The 22,151-nt window shown below is 41.0% G+C and overlaps 1 protein-coding gene across 9 annotated transcripts in view; it reads left to right on the forward strand.

Annotated features, from left to right (window-relative positions):
* Nucleotides 1-22,151, forward strand: part of LOC125462946 (synaptotagmin-B) — a 579,758-nt gene that overhangs the window by 156,199 nt on the left and 401,408 nt on the right. Inside the window, exon 2 of one of the 9 annotated variants that reach the window (XM_059653434.1) lies at nucleotides 17,630-17,700. The exons of the other annotated variants lie outside the window; for them this stretch is intronic. The gene's annotated coding sequence lies outside the window, so the exon portion shown is untranslated. The remainder of the gene's footprint in view (nucleotides 1-17,629; nucleotides 17,701-22,151) is intronic. 9 annotated transcript variants of the gene reach the window in all.

Raw genomic sequence — 22,151 nt, forward strand, 5'->3', positions numbered from 1 at the left:
TTGAAGTCCCCCTAGCATTCTGTACCCTTGCCACTTTTAGTACTTCCTTCACATGGTGTTCCAATTGGGCAAGAATTGATTCGAAATGGGGGGAGATGGGGCAGAAATGAAATCTAAAGATTTAACCGGCATAAGGCTTCTTTGTTCATTTTTATCTGAATGCCATGAAATCTCAAAGTGTGCACTGCGAATATTGAGGGCTCCCAGGGCAACTCCCTCCTGACTGTTTCCCAGTGTGCCACCAACTCTGATGCGTCCGCCTTGCTCTTGGGATGAGACATATCCAAGAATGGTTCATCCATAAGGTATGATTTTGTGAGAATGGCCATATCAGACTGTTGCTTGACTAGTCTATGTGACAATTCACTCAGTTTTGGGATAGCGTTTTGTAAAGGGTACTTTGCAGGGTCAACAGGCATACTATTGTCATCATCAATGTCTGATGCTGGTGGGTTGTGCCTGTTCGCTCAATTTAACCTTTTAGTAATTTTGTGGCTTCTTTGCTGATGGGATAATTACTTAACACATCTTCTGTATCAAAAAAAATGTTGCGGGAAAGCTCAGCAGGTCTGGCGGCTCCTGTGAAGGAAAAAACAGAGTTAGCATTTCAGGCCCAGTGACCCTTCCTCAGAACATCTTCTGTAGGATGTATGCTTTCTATAAAACATTCATATATTGCCTGTTCAGAACAGATTAGACCTTTGATTAATACAGTGCCTGCTACTCTCATTTCTAATCTAGATGGATTATTAAGTCTTCCTCCTGGTGTAAATTGAAGGTTTCTGTTATAACTGGCACTAGCAGTGATTACTTGGAGCAGTTTACTTAGCACAGCTAAAGAGATGGTTATCAGAAAAATGAATTACTCAGAGTATCTAGAATAGTAACTATAAATAACTAGAGGCATGAACTCTGGCTGGAGATTGTTGTCTGTTTCTCTCTCCAGCAATGCAGTAGACATTCTGAGTATTTCCAATATGTTTTTCTTTCCATTATGGGCTTTCATTACACATGGTATTTTGGCCTTGTAATTATTGTGGTTTAACTCGCAGTAAACCAGAGTAATCATACTTTGATGTTAAAAACTGAAGCACATGCTAGAGAGATGCACAAATTTTCCACCCAGAATAATGTTTATTTAATCTGTCCCTCTCTCTGGGAAATGAACCACCATCATTTGGTAGGCAGAATCCAGTCGCTGGCTTATCCTTCCCTTAATATTTAAAAGGAAAACTATTTGGAATTTCCTCCTTATGATTATAGCCTGTAGTGTTTTCTTTTTTTCATGAAAAAATATATTAAGGCTGTGTTTATGGCATTTTTCAACAAACATACCCTGAAAATTAAAGGGCCATAATTTAAAGTAAACACTTCAAAATTAAACTTGCTTTAAATTTGATCTTGTTTACTGTCCCTTGTTTTCCAATAACAGTAAGTTATTGCAGTTCATTATTTATTTAGAAGTGAAATGTTCTTTATTTTGATAACTGTAACAGACCAGAAACAACTGAAATCTTGACATAATGCTTGTAATGAAGAATTTTTATTTGGCTAAGTACCTTGCCAATGCCAAAGACACTCAAGGTCACCTTGCTAAGAAGCAAAAAAAAATCAATGTGTGTCCTTTCATCTGTTTATTTTTTGGTACTCATCAATATCAAAATTATCTTGGCTATTGCTGAAGATGATTTTATCAGGGATGGACTGTATTCTTTAATGAGTGGAAAATTTGTGAGAGAGCTGTGCACTATGCTGGAATTTAGGAAGTACTGCATTGCAGTACTTTAGGCAGCAGCATTTTCTGTGGTGAGCTGCTATTTCACGTGCTAAATTTCAGGACTCTTCAATAACATCCATTCCAATTATAATCCTTTCCAATGAAATTATTATCGCTTCCAGCTTGCAGATTTTGCACTATTTTACCCCCTATGGCACACATTACCTCTTATGATATTTTTCGGGCAATTGGTTATTGCTATCATGTATTTAATTACTCATTAACCTCTTCAGTAGCAGAAAGTTTCACTCAGACCTGCACACATTTGCCTCTGTGGAGCATCTAGGATCTGTATCATGCATTTGTATGAGAAGAAATATTTCACAAGAGATAATTGCAAATTATTGCTATAAAGATTGCATACTCAGTTTTAGGCTAGATGCCTGACAAAAATTATCATTGTATTGATGAGTCCCCAGGCTTGAAGGTTGTAAAAACAGGCAGAAATTTGTTGCAAATGCTTCAGAATTTATCGTGCACTTGGCAACTTGATGATGGGTGCAGAGTTTTATATTTCATTAAAATTCTTCTCTCCTGTTTTCTGCAACATTTGCTGTCCAAAAACAGGAAGTTGACATACTCTCCATTACACTGCGATCAGCTATGGCAGCATAGCACAGTGTGACTTTCCCAGCCTCACAGTAACGGTTTGACATTTTGCAGGTATGATCTGAGAAACAAGGTATAACCACACATTGAGAAGTCGGCTGGCATCTCCCCAAACCTCAACACTCCATTGATGGTGACCACACACACTCGCACCCTCCTCTCCATCCACCGACACTGTCATCAGGCTCACTGCACCTTCATGACACATCTATGACCCACTTGCTGCATGGCTCTGCAATTTAATGATGCGCTTTGGAGCAGATCTGCACCTTTCATTGCAATGCTGCTGTCAAGCCTTTTTGTTCCTAGGGAGAGGCATCCATCACATTGAGCCCTGAGGTAGCATCATCACTTTCCGTCTTGGTGCCCACTCACTTTGTGACTGCCTGGATGCTCACATTATCTCTCCCCTGCCTTGCCTTACCTTACCTTACCTTGCTGTTGTGGACCTTCAGCCAGGGCTTGAAGACTCAAGATTGTCTTTACTTACATTTTAGCATACACACAAATCCAGGCAGCTTCTCATGGAGATCCACAGTCATCAGTCAAGCAATGGACATATTGCTGTAGGTTACCATACTACATAAATCTCACCATGTGCCAGGAGCTTCTACAGTAAATGTATTGTATTTACATCAATCAAATAGCCACATCTTAAAGTCTAAAGAGATTAGATGACAGCCAAGTCAAGGATAAAACCCTTCTGGCAGTGTTGGAAGCTGGATATCAATCCACAGGCTTGGACATAGTCAGTTGTCCACATGGGGTGGTCAGGATCAGGGATTCTTACATCTGCAGACCAGGACACATGTCATTCTCAGTCCTGCAGGTCCAGTGCAACCAGCCAAGGGAGCCACAGTGTATCAGCCAGGGAGCTGCACAGAGAAAAGGCAGGAGTCTGCTCAGTTATCAGTTGATGGTGTCCACATCAGTCAAGGGAAATGGGCCATTGTCACTACTAAAGGTCTGCAGGTAAGCTGGGGAATGTAATTGTGGGGGCTGGAGGAAGCATGCTGGTACGTAGAGAGACAACAGTCATGCAACTTAACAATATGAATCAATCCCACTACTGGCATTGCATTGTGGAATGGAAAGACTTCCGCTAGTTATCAAAGTAGCAAACACTTTCTAAAGCCCCATAGCCTGCGCATGATGCAAAAGCTGTTCACTTGGACCATAAAACATTGTGTAGTGCCAAGAGTAGCTAGACTCTGTTCCTTCATTCTTTTAGTTACACCTAGAATGACATTTTGTTTATCCAGCCAATGATAAAAAGTGAACATAAATACATACTCACAGTTATAAATATACAATGAAGTTTCACCATGCCATCTCAGAAGGTCTTCTTCTCTCTTTCCCTTCCTTGATATCACAGGGCAGCGCCAGATGTTGCAGTTGGGTGGAGGAACCCTGCCCTACACTTGAGTCTTTTGGTCAGGTGGACCCCAGAGGAAATTGCGACTAGACGTCCCAGATGTTGGTGCACCTACTCCGGGCAGCTCCTGCCCTCCTCGGCTTGAACTCCCACAAGGCTGAGGGTGGCAGGCAGGGTGGAGATGGAAAGCACAGACATCTTTGCAGCATCCTGAGTGAAGACTTGTGGAGGGCCATTATGTAGTTCCTCCTCTAGCTTGGCGGCTATTGACATGTCCTTATCTCCACGTGAGGAAAAGACATCTGGACTGAGGGCATGCTTGATACTGAGCACCTGTGGTTAAAGCAATTATGCTCAGACACTGAGGCTGCTGGGCCCAACTGTCCACGGAACCTGCCATCCTGCCCATTGGGGCATGCCAGTATTTGTGGAATCCTGCAACCTTTGAGTCAGTTCACCCAGAGCCTCCGACAAGCCTGTCTGCTGCTTCTCTATCTATTTGTGCACGCCCATGAAGCTCTGAACTGTCGACACTATGGAGTCCTCTTCTGCCTGCAGTCCTCTGTAACCTAGGGAGTTCCTTCCCTCTGACCACTCAAGAGATGAAGCGATGATGAGGTTAACCAGCTTGTGCTGCAAAGTCTAAGCGAGCTGAAGTACTGCAATCTGAGCTTGTGAATGGCACAGGAGGCAGCCTTGTTGCTTCGTCCTCTGAGGGATCTGCACATTCTTCCTCAGAAGGACAAGATGTCCTGTGGGGGTGCCCTGTTTACAGCACAGCCAATGTAAATTTTGCAGGAGGCAAGGGGAGAATTTGCTGATGGCTTGTGATGCAGAGTGATGCCAACCGTGAGGGTTCAGTTCCTGAAGTAGCTGAGAGTAACATGAAGGACTCTTCCTTGCAAACTCTCCTCTTGCCTGAGGCATAATGACTCACCACCCGCAACCACTGCTCTCTCATGCTCTGCTTAGACAATGATAACTTTACAAGAAGTTCAAGCATGTTAGAATTGCATTCACAGTGCTAGCAATGGCATAGTAACTCAGCAAAGGACAATGATTTAGACTTAGTTACTGGGACAAAGATTTCTGCATTGTCACAGGAATGATCACAGTGTTCATCACCTACTGTATGGTTCCTGGCTATATCAGGCAAGCCGTCACCTGTCTTGGTTCTTTCTGCCATACAGACCGTTTTCTTGTGGAATGAGACATAAGAAGGGATTGAGTCCGATGAAAGTGGGTGCCATAACTGTTAGTGTTGGTGCATATGATGTGCCGAGTGAGTAGAAAGCACGGAAGCTATGCAGGGTTAATCAGTGGGGATACGGTGGTCGAAGATGTGTGAGGGAGGATGTTACATGCAAAAATGAGGGTGGCAGAGTATGAGCCTTGGTGGGAGATGGGTGCACGAGCAGAGTTAGAGCTGTTGTGAGATGGTAGAGAGAAGATGGTGGGGCTTACCTTTGTGGAGCACAAAAGCCATTAACTTTCTTTCTGCAGATATAGTAGGAACTGCCGACGCTGGAGAATCTGAGATAACCCAGTGTGAAGCTGGATGAACACAGAAGGCCAAGCAACATCAGAGGAGCAGGAAAGTTGATGTTTCTGAAGAAGGGTCTGAACCCAAAACATCAAATTTCCTACTCCTCTGATGCTGCTTGGTCTGCTGTGTTCATCCAGCTGCACACTGTGTTATTTCAACTTTGTTTCTGCATTGCTGCATGTTCTTCTGATCCATGAAAATACCCCTTACTCACATGGCCCTGAGGGGAAAGGACAGCCTTCCTCTGCACCACCCATTTACCAGGGCTTCTAGGTCACCGTCGGCAAAGTGAGCTTGCCAGGTTTCCTCTGCCCACCAGGTCTGGACCAACTCTGGGCATGAAGAAGCTATGCAGGGGCAGTCCCAGACTGCTAACACTTAACCTGGCACATAACTACATTTTAAATATGGAGCTGCTGCTTGGAATCCTTGGAGATCCCAGAAGTGGTGAATACCTGCCCCTCTTGTGAAAGAAAAAATGTGACCAGGGACTTGGTGCATAGCTAATGAGGTGAGTTTCAGAAAATAAAAATCTAGTGAGAGATCTAGTTAGGGGTTATGGAGAGAAATTCTCCAAGAAAACCACCAAAATTGACACCTAGTCAATTTCTGGTAAATGCAGCTCCTTCACCAATAAATTCCATAATGAATCTGACTCCTCTACCTGAACACTCACCTATCCATAAATCAGCTGCAATAAATTACTTAGCATTCAGTTGTAACCAATAAGCAAATTAACCTGGAGACAAAATATGAACAAGAGAATAGCATCTGACTCTTCCCACTCACCTTTGGATAAGAATTTTTTGCTATTATGCGAGCCAACATTACAAATGTTTTTGCAAACATTTGGGCAGTTATTTCACTACTAATACCAGAAAGAACCTTTTACAGCGTACTCATGTGTTACTATACAAAGTGTCCAAAGTAATTCACATTTTCCCTCCAAGATCTGTAGAGAGAAGTTGATTTTTGGAAGAATAAGTGCACATGACTACTTGAGGGAATGTAATGCTTGGGGAGGTGATGGCCTAGTGCTTTGGTCATGAGACTTTTAACCCAGAGACCCAGGTAATGTTCTAGGGACCTGGGATGGTGACAAAGAAACTGTTATCAGTTGTCGAAGAATCCATTTGGTTCAGCAATGGCCTTTCGCCAAGAAATCCACCATCCCCACCTGGTCTGGTCTACATGTCACTCCTGATCCACAGCAATGTGTTTGATTCTCAACTGCCCTCTGGAATGGGCAATAAGTGCTGGTTAGACAGTGACACTCTCATCCTGTGATTGGATAAAGAAAAATCAAAACAGAACACTGGGAAAAAAGTTAACTGCTGCCTTAAGAGGTAATAATATGGACTCAAGGCCCAGGCAAATGAATAGCTATTATAATTCATTACACCTATAAGCTGCTTATGGACATTTTGATGACTTTTGAGCACCAAATCACAGTTTAAAATGGTCTGTGTATGGGGTAAAGGACACTTTTGAACAGGCAGGTCTGCTCAAACAGTCAGAATGAAGAATCCTCACTGGAACATATATATATAAAGGGATGGGTTACAGAAAATGAAGCTCTTCCCTGGATACCAAGAAGTGCTCCTAGTTCTGCACATTCTGTGGGATTTTAGCTCTACGATTTGTATCCTTTGCATTTAAGACCATAAGACCATAAGACATAGGAGTGGAAGTAAGGCCATTCAGCCCATTAAGTCCACTCCGCCATTTAAATCATGGCTGAAATGCATTTCAACTCCACTTCCCTGCACTCTCCCCGTAGCCCTTGATTCCTTCTGAGATCAAGAATTTGTTGATCTCTGCCTTGAAGGCATCCAACGTCCCGGCCCCCACTGCACTATGCGGCAATGAATTCCACAAGCCAACCACTCTCTGGCTGAAGAAATGGCGTCTCATTTCAGTTTTAAATTTACTCCCACTAATTTTAAGGCTGTGCCCACGCATCCTAGTCTCCCCGCCTAACGGAAACAACTTCCTAGCGTCCATCCCTTCTAAACCATACATTATCTTGTAAGTTTCTATTAGATCTCCCCTCAACCTTCTAAACTCTAATGAGTACAATCCCAGGATCTTTAGCCATTCATCATACGTTAAACCTACCATTCCAGGGATCATCCGTGTGAATCTCCTCTGGACATACTCCAGGGCTAGTATGTCCTTCCTGAGATGTGGGGCCAAAAATTGGACACAGTATTCTAAAAGGGGTCTAACTAGAGCCTTATAAAGCCTCAGAAGAACATCACTGCTTTTATATTCCAACCCTCTTGAGATAAACGACAACATTACATTCGTTTTCTTAATTATGGACTCTACCTGCAAGTTAACCTTTAGAAAATGCTGGACCAACACTCCCAGATCCCTTTGCACTTCTGATTTGCGAATTTTCTCACCATTTAGAAAATAGTCCATGCCTGTATTCTATTTTCCAAAGTGCAAAACCTCACATTTACTCACATTGAATTTCATCAGCCATTTCCTGGACCACTCTCCTAAACTGTCTAAATCTTTCTGCAGCTTCCCCACCTCCCCAGTACTACCTGTCTGTCCACCTATTTTTGTATCATCGGCAAACTTCACCAGAATGCTCTCAGTCCCTTCATCCAGATCATTAATTTATAAGGTGAACAGCTGTGGCCCCAACACTGAACCCTACAGGACATAGCTCGTCACTGGTTGCCATTCCGAAAAAGAGCCTTTTATCCCAACTCTCTGCCTTCTGTCAGACAGCCAATCCTCAATCCAAGCCAGTAGCTCGCCTCGAACACCATGGGCCCTCACCTTGCTCAGCAGCCTCCCGTGAGGCACTGTATCAAAGGCCTTTTGGAAGTCTAGATAGATAACATCTACTGGGTTTCCCTGGTCTAACAGACTTGTTACCTCTTCAAAGAATTCTAACAGGCTTTGTCAGATTCTTCACAAATGCAGAATAACAGGCATTGTTGGAAGGAGCAATCCAAAGAAGGCTACAACAGCAGGATCCAGAGATGTTGTGCTTCATGTTTCATGATTCAAAGGATCAGGTTGGACTTGTGCGTCCTAACTGAGGATAATTTGAATGGAGGTGAGATATGAGGTGATGGAGATTGAGGATGCTCTTCCTGACCGAGCCAATGTAGTAAAGGCCATTACCTCCCTCCTGAAGCTTTCCTTGTATTATAGCAGCTCTCCAGTTTCCTAGGGCTTGGTAAAACTGACCAGCACATTAAAGTCTGTAATGCGGACAGTTGGATAGTTGATTTGTTTAAAAACCATCATGTTGGCAAGTACAAACAGTGGTAGCAACAAATAATCATAATTTGTAATACAGATATAGATAATTATTAAATTAAAAATGTAAATAAAATATAAAGTGTTAAAAGGATCACTGCATATGTAGTGCTCTTCATACTTATTACAAAAAAGATCACTTCAAGCAAAAATAGGCATGTAGGTCTCCTTAACTTAGAATAAAATAGAAAATGTACACAGTCTGCATTTTGTAAAGTCCATAGATCATAATTTGTTAGAGTGTGTCAAGTATATTTTCAATCACCAACGTACCACTTACTAAGTTCCATAAAGTAGAGGATTGGGCTGCTTTGTGGGCTGCTCATTCTGCATGTTTTTGCCACATGCTGTCTTTTCTTCCTAATTATGGGGCTTAGGGGAAGGTGATGGTGTAGTGGTAATGTCACTCAGCTAGTAATTCAAATCTTTACACCATGCTTTGTATCATGGGTTTGAATCCTACTATGGTGAAGTTTGAATTCAATAAAATCTGGAATAAAGAGATGGCCTAATGTTGACTATGTAACTACTGTTGATTGTTGTATAAAGCCCATCTCGTTTACTACTTTTAAGGTAGGAAGTCGGCCATCCTTACCTGGTCTGGCCTAAATGTGACTTCAGATCCACTGCAATGTGGTTAACTCTTAACTATTCTCTGAGTTATTTGGGATGAGTAATAAATGTTTGCTTTGCCAGCAATGTTAACATTCCATGAGTGAACGTATAAAAAGAAATTCAATCATGTATTTACTTTGTGATGTTATGGCAAGAGATCATGGCGATGGGCATGAAGACTCAAGAGTTTTCTAGCAAAGCTCAATCAAAGCTTTATTCACTTTTCAGGAAGGGACAGCTATATAGTTTTTTTTATTGTATCAGATTGCTTTGCTATATGTTACCTAAGATTAATTTCAGTATTTGTTGCTTTGAGCATGTTGACATGTGTTTGCAAAGTTCAGCATTCTAAGCAGGTGCTGCAGTCAACAAGGGATCTAATGTAACCATTAAACAGAGTAACTAGGTCAATTTGAGATATAGTTGAGAAGATGCATTATGCAAAGTCTTCCACTTGGTCTTTTAAGCATTTCACACACATAAGTAATCACTTTGAACATAAATTCCTAATAGTTCATGCACACTTCGATTAAGTGAGTAAAATCAGAAACTGTTAGCTCCATTATAAATATTTTAATTCTCAAACCACCTCCAGTTTGGCTCACTCACTGCTAAGTCTCCACTAAACATGCCCCTTATTTATACCCAATCTCTGCACTCATCCATGTTAAAATTCACCCGCAAAGCCTAAATCAGGACAAGAACATTAGAATATTGAATGCAGTATAAAATCATTCACAGAAAGCATAAAAAAGAGATGCAAAGAACAGGGGAATTGAGAGACACATTAGACTGAAGCAGAAATTGCACAATTTTTGCATGCCAACAACAATTAAAACATAAATGCATAAAATTCCATGCTAATAAAAGCTAATTTTCCAAGTCAGAGATGTTGTTGGACAATAGTTAACTTACCACGCTATTAACAATTCATTTTCACTTGAATGGGCAAGCTGTAAGATTTTCTGGAATATTTAGAGTTTAGTATGTAAGGACAGCAATTTATGTCCTTACATACATTTCAATGTTAACTCCCTAAGCAAGATGCCACTTTAACAAAGCTTGTGGAGGACCAGGACAATTCTGAGTGCAAATTCATGATTAAGGCCATATGTTATAGGAGCAGGATTAGGTCATTTGGCCCATCAATTCTGCTCCTCCATAGGATCATGGCTGATATGTTTCTCAACTCCATTCTCCTGCATTCATCCTGAAACCCTTGATATTCTTATTAATTAGGAACCAATCTTTCTCTTTCTTAAATACACTCAATAATTTGGTTTCCACAGCCTTCTGCGACAATGAGTTTCACAGATTCCACAGAAATTCCTCTTCATTTCAGTCCTAAAATAACATCCCTTCACTCTAAGGCTGTGCCTTTGGGTCATAGTCTCTCATACCAATGGGGCGGTTATATTCACGGTCCTCTCCTCAAAGGGTGTAAGTTCTGAACATCAGGTGTCCCATAATCTGCTTTGACTCTGTACTTACATCTATGGTGAGTGGGACAATCAGACTAGCATTGGATGAGTGAGGCTAGTTCCTGGTTCGTGAGGTGAATACTGTCAGAAAACTCACAAGGTCCTCGCAAAGAGAAACCCTCCATCAAATTCAACAAAACTGACATTATGATTTATGATTTCCATTATGATTCAACACATAGTGCTTGAATGTCTTTCTGATACCACAAGATTTTTCAAAACAACTCTTTTGAAATGTTCTCCCTCCTGTAATATATGCAAATAAATTAACATATTCTCACTTACTAAGGTCCCTTAAACAGTAGTGAGATGGATGGCCAGACAATACTCTCGAGGATGTTGGTTGAATTATAAATGATGAACAAGACAATGGGAAACCATTTGTTTGTCATGTATGAAGACACAAATTTTTACTTTCATCAAGGAATACAGGCTTGGTTAAACATCTAAACTGAAAGGTCATACTTTTAACAGTTGCACACCCTCAGTATGCACTGAAATGCAAGCCTATATTATGTGCTTTGACATTGTGGTGAAGTGTGAGCTCATGACTTTGGAACTCAGGCAAGTATGTTCTGTACCATAGATGAGGGTGCTATATTATTGACCCAATAGTAAGTAATGTCCTCAAATCACACCATGGAAAAATCTGAATTTTAACATCTAATTTACATTCTAGGCCTGCATCAAAGCTGAATGCTTCAGTGTAAGAGTGAAGTCACAAATGCCTAAATTTAGTACAAACATGTGTGTTGAGTTCATGCCTCATCAAACTGAAAACAGTTACTTGTTTTTACATCAGCAAAGTGTGCTGGTGAAAGTTGTTAGTTTCTGCAGGGGTTCCTATTTGTAAAGTGCAAAAAGCGATGACAGTACAAAAAAATGCATGATGCTCCATTCTGTCAATAGGTAATGCAGTTGAATAAATCAGCCATAGCAAGAACTGCAGATGCTGAAGAATCTGAAATAACAAAGTATGGAACTGGATGAACACAGCAGGCCAAGCAACATCAGAGGAGCAGGAAGGCTGACGCTTCGGGCCTAGACCCTTCTTCAGAAATAGGGGAGGGGAAGGGGGTTCTGAAATAAATAGGGAGAGAGGGGGAGGTGGATAGAAGATGGATAGCGGAGAAGATAGATGGAGAGGAGGCAGACAGGTCAAAGAGACCGGAATAGAGCCAGTAAAGGTGATTGTAGGTGGGGAGGTAGGGAGGAGATAGGTCAGTGCAGGGTGGGTGGATAAGTCAAGGGGGCAGGATGAGGCTAGTAGTAGGAGATGGGGGTGGGGCTTGGGGTGGGAGGAAGAGATAGGTGGGAGGAAGGACAGGTTAGGGAGGTGGAGATGAGCTGTGCTGGTTTTGGGGTGCAGTAGGGGGAGGAGAGATTTTGAAGCTTGTGAAGCCCATATTGATACCATTGGGCTGCAGGGATCCCAAGCGGAATAAGAGGTGCTGCTCCTGCAACCTTCGGGTGGCATTGTTGTGGCACTGCAGGAGGCCCAGGATGGACATGTTGTCTAAGAAATGGAAGGGGGAGTTGAAATAGTTCGTGACTGAGAGGTGCAGTTTTTTAGTTGAGTGTAGGTGTTCTGCAAAGCGGTCCCCAAGCCTCCACTTGGTTTACCTGACGTAGAGGACGCCACAACGGGAACAGCGGATACAGTATATCACATTAGCAGATGTGCAGGTGAACATCTGCTTGATGTGGAAAGTCTTTTTGGGGCCTGGGATGGGGGTGAGGGGGGAGGTGTGGGGACAGGTGTAGCTCTTCCTGCGGTTGCAGGGGAAAGTGCCAGTTGTGTTGCAGATATTGTGCAGTTTTAGTATGACAACTGAAAGTGCATCTATAAAACAAATATTTTTAATAACACTTTAGAACCACTAACTGTGAATAACCTCATTCTAAACAAATGGAAATGACCTTTATTTTAGAAAAATCATTTATTCAATATATTGATGTCCATGAATCACTTTTACCGTGGGTTATGGAAGAAAATAATATTTAGAACCTTCTCAAAAGCTCCTAATTGTATCCTTGCACCAAAGCAAAACCTTAATATAAACAGGCTCTTCAAACTCCTCTATAGATGAATTTGACAGATGTTTGCTATTGAGAATAAGATAGATTCAAAAAAAAGGTCACTTTCATATTTAGGGCCATCTTCTATCACAATTTTTTTTAAACTGGTGCAGTGGAGATTTGATTTTGCACTGGTTTCAGTTTGCTCTCAGAATTTCCCAATCTTTCGTGCAGTTTTGGCCATCATTGGGTAAATGGTGCTGCCAATCTAATGGATATCCAAACGAATTATGCAGTATTCATGAAATAAGCTTGTCCCATTTTCATGTTATTCTTGGCTATCACCTTCATTTTAACAGACCTCCTGTCTGGATAACTGATAATGCCTGTTGAAAACATTTGTGATCCATTAAATCTCCAATCCATTCATTGAATGATGATGAGGTATAAACGTTATTTTAATATCACTGCCATAATCCACAGATACAGGTTCCAAATTTCTACTGTCAAATTGAGAGCTTTAAAGATTCAGATAGAATAAAAAGCTTGGAGCAAAAGATTTGAACTAAAATCATTTAACCAGAAGCATACAAACCTGTGTGTTTATGATGATTTATAACAATTCTGGGTTTGCATAAAGTTTTTCTTCCACAAGTCACAGAGTTGTTAACCCATTTGTTGTGAAGAGCTTCGATCTTTCAATAAAATAGTTCGATTTTAAATAAGCCTGTTAATACAATTGTTGTTAATTTCTTGTGGGTGTTCCAGTCTCCTTCCACAGTCCAAAGTTGTGCAGGTGAGCTGGATCAGTCATAGGAAATGTAGGAATAGTGTAGGGGTTGGTATGGACTTGATGGGCCAAATGACCTGCTTCCACACTGTTGGAATTCTATGATTCTATATCTATTTTGCTTAATATTGGCTCCAGAAACTCACTCTCTTTCTCTCAGTCAGATCCACTAGGGATACATTAAATATAAAGATTCAATCTAATTTATGAGGTGTACTATATACCACACCTCTGGTTGTGTACCAATACCATGAATGAACCCTGCTGCAACTGGGAAATTGGATGCCAGCTATTGAGGCAAAGAGGAAATGAACCAGTATCTTCATACTCACCCCAAATTGCCAGGGCAATATACACCACATGTGCACTGATACTGATTCCTAACCAGTCCAATAAATTACCTGTAGTCTTGACATACTTGTAAGCTATTTCTTCAAAGCCCTCTGAACAGAAAAATCAGATATTGTGCCTTTTCATTAAAATATACAGGAAACATAGTCATTAATTGTCTCCTGGAATTTTTTATACACTGGTTCTCAATGTGACTGAGGCCTCATTGGGGCAATAGAATAAACAGGTTGAAATGTCAAAATGCAGCAAACTGTAATACATAATATGATATAAGGGAAGGCTTAGTGGTATTATCTCTGGACTGTTCATCTAGAAATTCAGGTAATGTTCTGAGGACGTGCGTAAATAAATAAAGAAAAAAACTCGATAAAATTGATTTATTTGCTATTGACTATTGGGATGAGGAAACTAGATATAAAGAGCTCATTAATAGCTGTTAAAGCCCTCAGTTAAGCATTCCCAGATGAATCTGTGTTTTACATTTGAAGTGGTTTGCTTCCTCAATAATTTGTTGCATTTCCAAAAAGAATAACGTGACTTTTTAAAAATAGAACACAAAAAAGTCTTATGTTCACTTCCTATAATGAAACAAAAGACATAATAATCATCCATCACATGCGCTGTGTATAACAGTTCTGCAGCAGGAATAGTAGAATTTGAGGAGATTCCAAGAATGTTTAGAAATGTAAAATAAATTGGACAAGTGATCAGGATTATTGTTAGTTAGAATTCTCCTGTATTTCAAGCTGGCCTGGAATTGAGCATTGAAGAGGATCTGACTTTCCTGGATGGTCTGCAGATATGTCAGGCAACAGCAGTTATCTGTCCAGCTCCTATTTTGGATTCTTGTTTCTGTGAAAATGTAAGAAAGAATGAGGAATGAAAGGTGTGCAGGCAAAAAAAAACCTCAACCATGTTTTTTGACACTTGCTGAGGATCGATAATATCAAAGTTATTGCTCTCAAGTTATAATTGATGTAAATAATTTTTATTAAAATGCAAATATTGCAGTACTGTAGTGAATGATATGCCTCAATCTGTGCATTAGGTCTAAAACACAACAGAGGAGACAATAATTTGTAAAACAATACGGTCCAACCTAAATAAAAGTATCTCAGATGGAAAACAGATACTAACGGGATTAAGTTAAGTCATAGAGTGGTGTTGACATCTGTAGTGATTATAATGCGGTCAGCCAGGTGGACCACATAGAATATGAGTTCCCTGAATGGGACTGTCATATTCATCTAATCAGGGAATCCTGGCTGATAGATACCAACAGGAGTATCAGAGATTTTGTTTATTCTGAGAGCTAGCTCTGAGGGAGCTGGGTCAGTGTCAAGGACTCTCCATGTGTAAATGAAGGGTGATGTGGTGACACGATACTGGACCCTGCGGTGTTATTTCAGTATCTGCAATATAGAAGGTTTCACTTCATCAAAAAAAAGTAAGTTGTGCAATTGCAGCCAAGCAGTTCAGGCAGCCGGGGATGTAACACACATTGCATTCTGGGTAGCTCAATCCTCAATCAGTCACCAGAAAAATATGGCTGATTCTGCAATATTTTTAACATTAAATAACCTCTATTTTTGGAGAACACAGGGAAAAATTTACAGCTATCAGAGTGATTATTTAATGCAACAAAAATGCTTCACATTTGCTTTCACCTAACAAATAAAAAGATATTTTGTGAAGAGTGTTTCCAAAATTGTTCCAAAATCTCTGCATGGATATTGAGGTACAGCGAATGTTTGAAACAGTGTAAGAAGGCCGACAATGAAACATCACTCCCTGACACGCTCAATGCTTTCTATGCTCGGTTTGAGCAGACTACCGCCGGCGTGGAGACGCCTGCTTTGACAGCCCCAGACATATATCGTGGCTCCGTCACTGCTGCAGTCATTAGATCAGTCTTCCTGGGAGTCAACCCAAGGAAAGCAACAGGCCTGGACAGTGTCCCCGGCCAAGCACTCAGATCCTGTGCGGACCAACTGGTGGAGGTATTCACTGACATCTTCAACCCCTCCCTCCTAGAAGCTGAAGTCCCGACTTATTTCAAGAAGATCACCATCATGCCCTGTACCCAACAAAACACATGCAGTGTACCTTAATGACTACTGCCAGTTGTTCTGACTGCAATAAACGTGAAGTACTTCAAGTGGCTGGCCATGGCCCACATCAACTCCAGTCTCCCAACCTGCCTTGATCCCCTACAGTTTGCCTACTGACATAACAGGTCCACAGAGGATGCCATATCCCTTGCCCTGCACTCACCTCTGGAACAACTGGACAACAAAGACGCCCACGTCAGACTCCTGCTCATTGACTACAGCTCCACCTTCAACACAATTATCCCTTCCAGACTGATCTCAAAACTGTGTGACCTTAGTCATGGCTCCACCCTCTGCAACTGGATCCTCAGCTTTCTGATCCATAGACCGCAATCAGTGAGGATTGGTAACTGCACCTCGTCCACAGTAACACTCAACGCTGGAGCCCCTAAGGATGTGTTCTCAGCTCCATACTGTACTCCCTGTATACCTATGAATGTGTTGCAAAATTCTGAGTAAATGCCACGTACAAGTTCACAGACAACACCACTGTAGTGGGACAGATACCTGACAAAGATGAGTCAAACTACAGAAGGGAAATAGAGGGTTTGGTGACTTGGTGCCATGTTGAATTTTCTCTCTCAAAGTTGGCAAAACTAAAGAACCGATCATTGACTTCAGAAAGAAAGGAGGAGAACACGCCTCCATCTACATAAGCGGAACTGATGTTGAGAGAATGAAGAGCATTAATTTCCTCGGAGTGGCAATAACCGATGACCTGTCCTGGACTTCCCAGGTAAATGCGACAGTCAAGGCTGCACAACAATGCCTCTTCTTCCTCAGGTGGCTCAGAAAATTTGGCATGACGATAAGGTCCCTCACCAACTTCTGCAGATACACCATTGAAAGCATACTGACCGGGTGCATCACCGGTCTGGTACGGCAACTGCTCTGCCCAGGCCTGTAAGAAACTACAGAAGGTGTTGCACACAGCCCAGGCCATCATGGAAGCCAACCTTCCATCCATGGACTCCATTTACATGGCCTACTGCCCACAGAAAGTTGGCCAACATCATCAAAGACCCATTGCACCCCAGTAATGATCTCCTCCAACCTCTTCCGTCAGGTAGAAGATGCAGAAGGATGAACACATGCACAAGTGGGCTCAGAGACATCTTATTTCCAGCTGTTTTCAGACTGTTGAATGGACTCTAACCTCAAATAATGTAACCCACAATGTAACCTGTAAGCCTCAAGATTTTTTGATATGCACATCCTTTGCTTGCTGTGATCTGCCTGTATTGCTCGTAAACAAAGCTTTTCACTGTATTTCGTTACGTGTGACAATAAAATCAAAATAGAAACAAATGTTTGTATGCTGCTAACATATTAAAGCAGGAGAAGCTTTGAAAGGTCTGTTTCATTTCGAACATAGGACTGTTGTTATGCTAATTTATCACTTTAATTGAACAAAAGATTTCCAGTTTGGACTTTGCTCTATACTGTATGCCTCCAAGGCCTACTTCAAATTAAACCAAACAAAAACAGAAAGAACTGCAGATGTTGGTGATCAGAAACAAAAGCAGATATTGCTAGAAAGACTCAGCGGGTTAGGCAGCATACGTGGAGAGAAAGCGGAGTTAATGTTTTAGGGCCAGTAACCCTTCTTCAGAACAGTTTTGTGCAAAGGTCACTGAACCCGAAATGTTAATTCTGCTTTCTCTCCACAGATGTTGGTGGTTCAGTGTTGTTCCCATTGTTGCCTCACAGCGCCAGGGCCCCATTTCAATTCCAGCTTCAGGTGACTGTCTGCATGGAGTTTGTACATTCTCCCCGTATCTGTGTGGGTTTCCTCCTCGTGTTCCAGTTTCGTCTCACGGTTCAAAGATGTGTATATTAGGTGCATTGACCGTGTTAAATTGCCGGTAGTGTTCAGAGATATATAGGTTAAGTGGATCAGCCATGGGAAATGCAGGGTTACAGGGATAGGGTAGGCGAATGAGTCTGGGTGGAATGGTCTTCAGAGAGTCAGTGTGGAAATGTTGCACCAAATTGCCTGTTTCCACGCTGTAGGGAATCTTTGGCTCTATTCCCTACTGGGTTTTTCCAGCACTATCTGATTTTATGACTTCAAATTAAATTTCTGTTTTGTGTGAACGGTCATTTGTTTATTATTTCAGCTATTTTTTCTGTATTTTTGTACTAAATACAATTATAGATCTTTGATTCAAAATATATTTACTTGGATTTACATTAGCATTGAATTTGAGATACGAATGCATCTTTCTATCTTTGTTTGTTCTTTCTGAAGCAATTTACATGCTCATGTACATACAAAGGACATTATTATAAAGTGTCGAACATGAACAACAAAAAATGTTGATCGATTTACATGTAACAAATTAAAGCATCCAAACGATTCCAGGCTGGTCTTTGGTGAGAAATATTATTACAATGAGAAGCTTGGGTACCAACCACTGGTAATTTGCCATTTAAAAGAGTAATGCCATCAACTCTCCTTCATACATTGTCCAGTAATCTGTGGTGGAGGATGAATCAGAAATAAGTCTTAGCTGAAGAGACTATTGTGCTCTGTGACAAGATATAATAACCATACGCAGATTACGTGAACACTTCAACAGATTAGCTATTACTAACAAGAGGTAGGTGAGTCACTTGTGCCTCCATCAGGGGACTATGTCTAAGTCTCTAGCTTCAAACTGCCATCTGCCCAAAGATGCCCCAATGTCTGTGTAATAAGCAGATTATGTATCAAATGGATGAAGATTAAACACTGCCCATTTATTAACCCTTTAAAGCTAATTATCTCATGGAATAAGAAGTAGTGAAACATCACGCACTTCGGAGATTACCTACCAAGTACAAGCAACAGGCAATATTGACTGCCAAGACTATCACTGGAGGTCCCCAGCCAAGAACAAGTCCCAAATCCTTGGCACGGAAATACTTAATCTATTTCTGAGCCTACAAAGCAGACAAGAAGAAAATCACTAAGTTACTATTTTAGACCTTTTTATGATCCTCTTCCTTGCAAGTCTGATTGGAAGTTAAACTCCCAGCACCTTTGTATTCAGGCTGATATGTATGTGTAAAGTATGAACTTGTTAACTTCAGACAGATGCCTTCACTTCCTGTGGAGCTGGATGAACACAGCAGGCCAAGCAGCATCTTAGGAGCGCAAAAGCTGATGTTCCGGGCCTAGAATCCCTCCTCCCTCTGGGCAAAACTCAGGGGATCTCTCTCCCATTGCAACTCTCTTGTAATCTCTTTGGCCTTGAAAAGAACCTTTTCTGATGAAGGGTCGAGGTGCAAAACGTAAGCTTTTGTGTTCCTAAGATGCTGCTTGGCATGCTGTGTTCATCCAGCTCCACACTTTGTTATCTCGGATTCTCCAGCATCTGCACTTCCCATTATCTCTGCCATCACTTCCTGTTCAGTTCAGCAAGTTGAGATTGCAAACAATCATATTAAGTGACTTCAGGGTGGAAAGTAATCGGTGCAATTTTAATTGCCTGCCAGTCAAATTTCCATTAGATGTACAAGGATGAAATCGTATCAAGAAGGTCAGAAATGTTATAACCAAAAATATACTGTATCAGCAGGGGAAAGAGGGAATATCACATTGCAATATTACTTACAACAATTAGAGGTCACATGACATCAGGTTATGGTCCAACAGGTTAATTTGGAATCAAGGTTTCAAATAGTCCAGTTTTTCCTAAAATTTTTTTTTTGTAAGTGTGTGAATGCTTTGATTATGTCAAATACATGTGGGTATAGATTTAAGGTAAGGGAGGAAGTTTAAAGGAAATGTAGTGGAAAGTTTTTTTTAACACAGAGCGTGGTAGATGCCTGGAATGTGCTACAGGGGAGGCGATAGAAGCAGATATGATAGCAATATTTAAGAGGTATTTAGGCAGATACATGAATAGGTAGGGAATAGAGGGAAGAGGACCATATGCAGGCAGATGGCATCAGTCTAGAATGGCATAGTAGCATAGACAGTTGTGGGCTGAAGAGCCTGTTCCTATGCTGTCCTGTTCTATGTTTTTCTGTGTTCTGAATAGAAAATGGTCTTCTGTGTATTTGCAAGTATAAATTGTATGCAAAAAGAAAATACACTTTAGTCAATTTGTTTTCAAGGAATTAATCAAGTATGGAATTGATCTTTCTAGAAAAAGCAAAGGTTTTAAATGGAAGCAAGAAAGAAACAATTTCTCCTTAGGTGCCCCATAAGGTAGGAATTAGTTATGATTCTGTTAGAACCAAAGGAGACTGGAAAAAAAACGAGCTCAATAAACTAAATACATAGGAATAAAACAAAGAACAGCAGGTGCTAGAGATCTGAATCTAAAACAGAAATAGCTTGTGAAACTCCGTCGATCTGGCAGCATCCGTGGGGAAAAAGCAGAGTTAATGTTTTGAGTTAGGTGACTCTTCGAGAGAACGTAGCTGCTAGGAAGAATTGGTAATGAGACAACATTATTTATCACACTTTATGGGTTGCTTTCAGCCTGCCTATTCTCTCCTACTCTCAGGCCTCATTATCACTCATTCGGTTGTCTTCTATCCAGGCCTACTTTCAATAGTCCCCTCATTTGCCTACCCTTTTCATCTCTCTTGCTGGCTCTCCTGTGCTCCATCTTCACATACCCATTGACCTCTCCTCCCCATCCCACTCAACCACCTTCAGCATAAACAAAGCTTTTATCTAGCAGCCATCAGTTCTGATGAAATGCATCAAGTCTGGAATTGAAACAGATGATGCCAGACCTGATGCGTTTCACCAGAGATTATTATGTTTGTAAATAAATAGAAACATATGAAAATTAGACCAAGAGTAGGCCATTCAGCTGTTCAATGAGATTATGGCTGATCTGTGGCCTAACTTCATATACATGTTCACAAAAATAGAAATTGGTGGAAAAGCTCAGCAGGTCTGGCAACGTCTGTGGATAGATATCAGAGTTGATGTTTCGGGTTGAATGATCCTTCCTCAGAGCTGATGGTAGCTAGGAAAATATCACTTTATATGCAGAAGTTAGGGTGGGTGCTAGATGGTAAGGAGTAAACAGTAAGTGGGGAAAGAGCCCAAAGGGAGAGAAGAACGGTTAGATAGACAAGGTCTTTCAGTTTTTATTCATATATTCATTTCCATACTTTTGCTCCATGTCCTTTAATACCTTTGCTTGATAAAAATCTAGCAATCTCACAAATAAAATTAACAACTGATCTCGTTGATGAGACAAGAAGGGAATAGAATGTGGCCATGAGTAAAAACAGAGGGAAACTGAAACCAAAATGTAAAAGCAAAGAGGTTTTTTTTTAGAAAACAGACATCAACTTCAGGTGAAGACCTTGAATGAAGAGTGAAGGCGTAAATGAGAAGAGAATCGAAATTTAAGAGCACACAAAAATCATTACATCACTAAATATTGTGACGGTAGTAGTAGTAGATTCCTGGTGTGAGTATGTCCAAATGATTTCAATATCTTCCGTGGGCCTTCCTGCAAAGAGATACTGACAAGTAAAAAAGTTGGCAGATGGAGTTTAACGTGAGAAAATGCTGCAGTACAGAGGGATTAGTTTGCCTTTGTAGATAAATCACAAAAAAAGTTAGCATAGAAGTGCAACAGGTAATTAGAACAGAAGTGGAATGTTGACCTGAACTGAAAAGGAATGGAGCGTAGAAGCGAGGAAATGTTCTGTACAGGAAACTGTATACTGTGCATAATTTTGGTCTACTTACTTAAGGAGGGATCTTCTAATCAACCTGTTCAGAGATGTTATTACATGTCTCTGGAGTAGGCGGGACTTCAACTTGGGCCTCTGAGTCCAGAAGTAGGGGCATCAAATCTGCACCACAAATGCTTTTTAAGGGTGTATATATTTGAATTGGAAGAATAGAGAAAGATCATTAGGTTGAATCCTTGCATGAAAGGGTTGTCCAGTGAGGAAGGTTGGGAATGTTGAGCTTGTGCTCAGTAGAATTTTTAGAATCATAGAGTTATACAACATAGAAGCAGAGTCTTCAGTCCTCTCACATTAAAAATATGAGCCCCTAATTTTGAACACCCCATTTTAGAGAGAAGACCTTCGTTATTCACCTTATCTATACCCCACATGATTTTATAAACCTCTCCAAGGTTGCCCCTCAACCTGCTTAGCTCCAGTGAAAAAAAAACCCAGCCCATCCAGCATATCCTTATAATTCAAACTTTCTAGTCCCGG

The sequence above is a fragment of the Stegostoma tigrinum genome, chromosome 21 (genome assembly GCF_030684315.1).
Source record: "Stegostoma tigrinum isolate sSteTig4 chromosome 21, sSteTig4.hap1, whole genome shotgun sequence".
Classification (NCBI taxonomy): domain Eukaryota; kingdom Metazoa; phylum Chordata; class Chondrichthyes; order Orectolobiformes; family Stegostomatidae; genus Stegostoma; species Stegostoma tigrinum.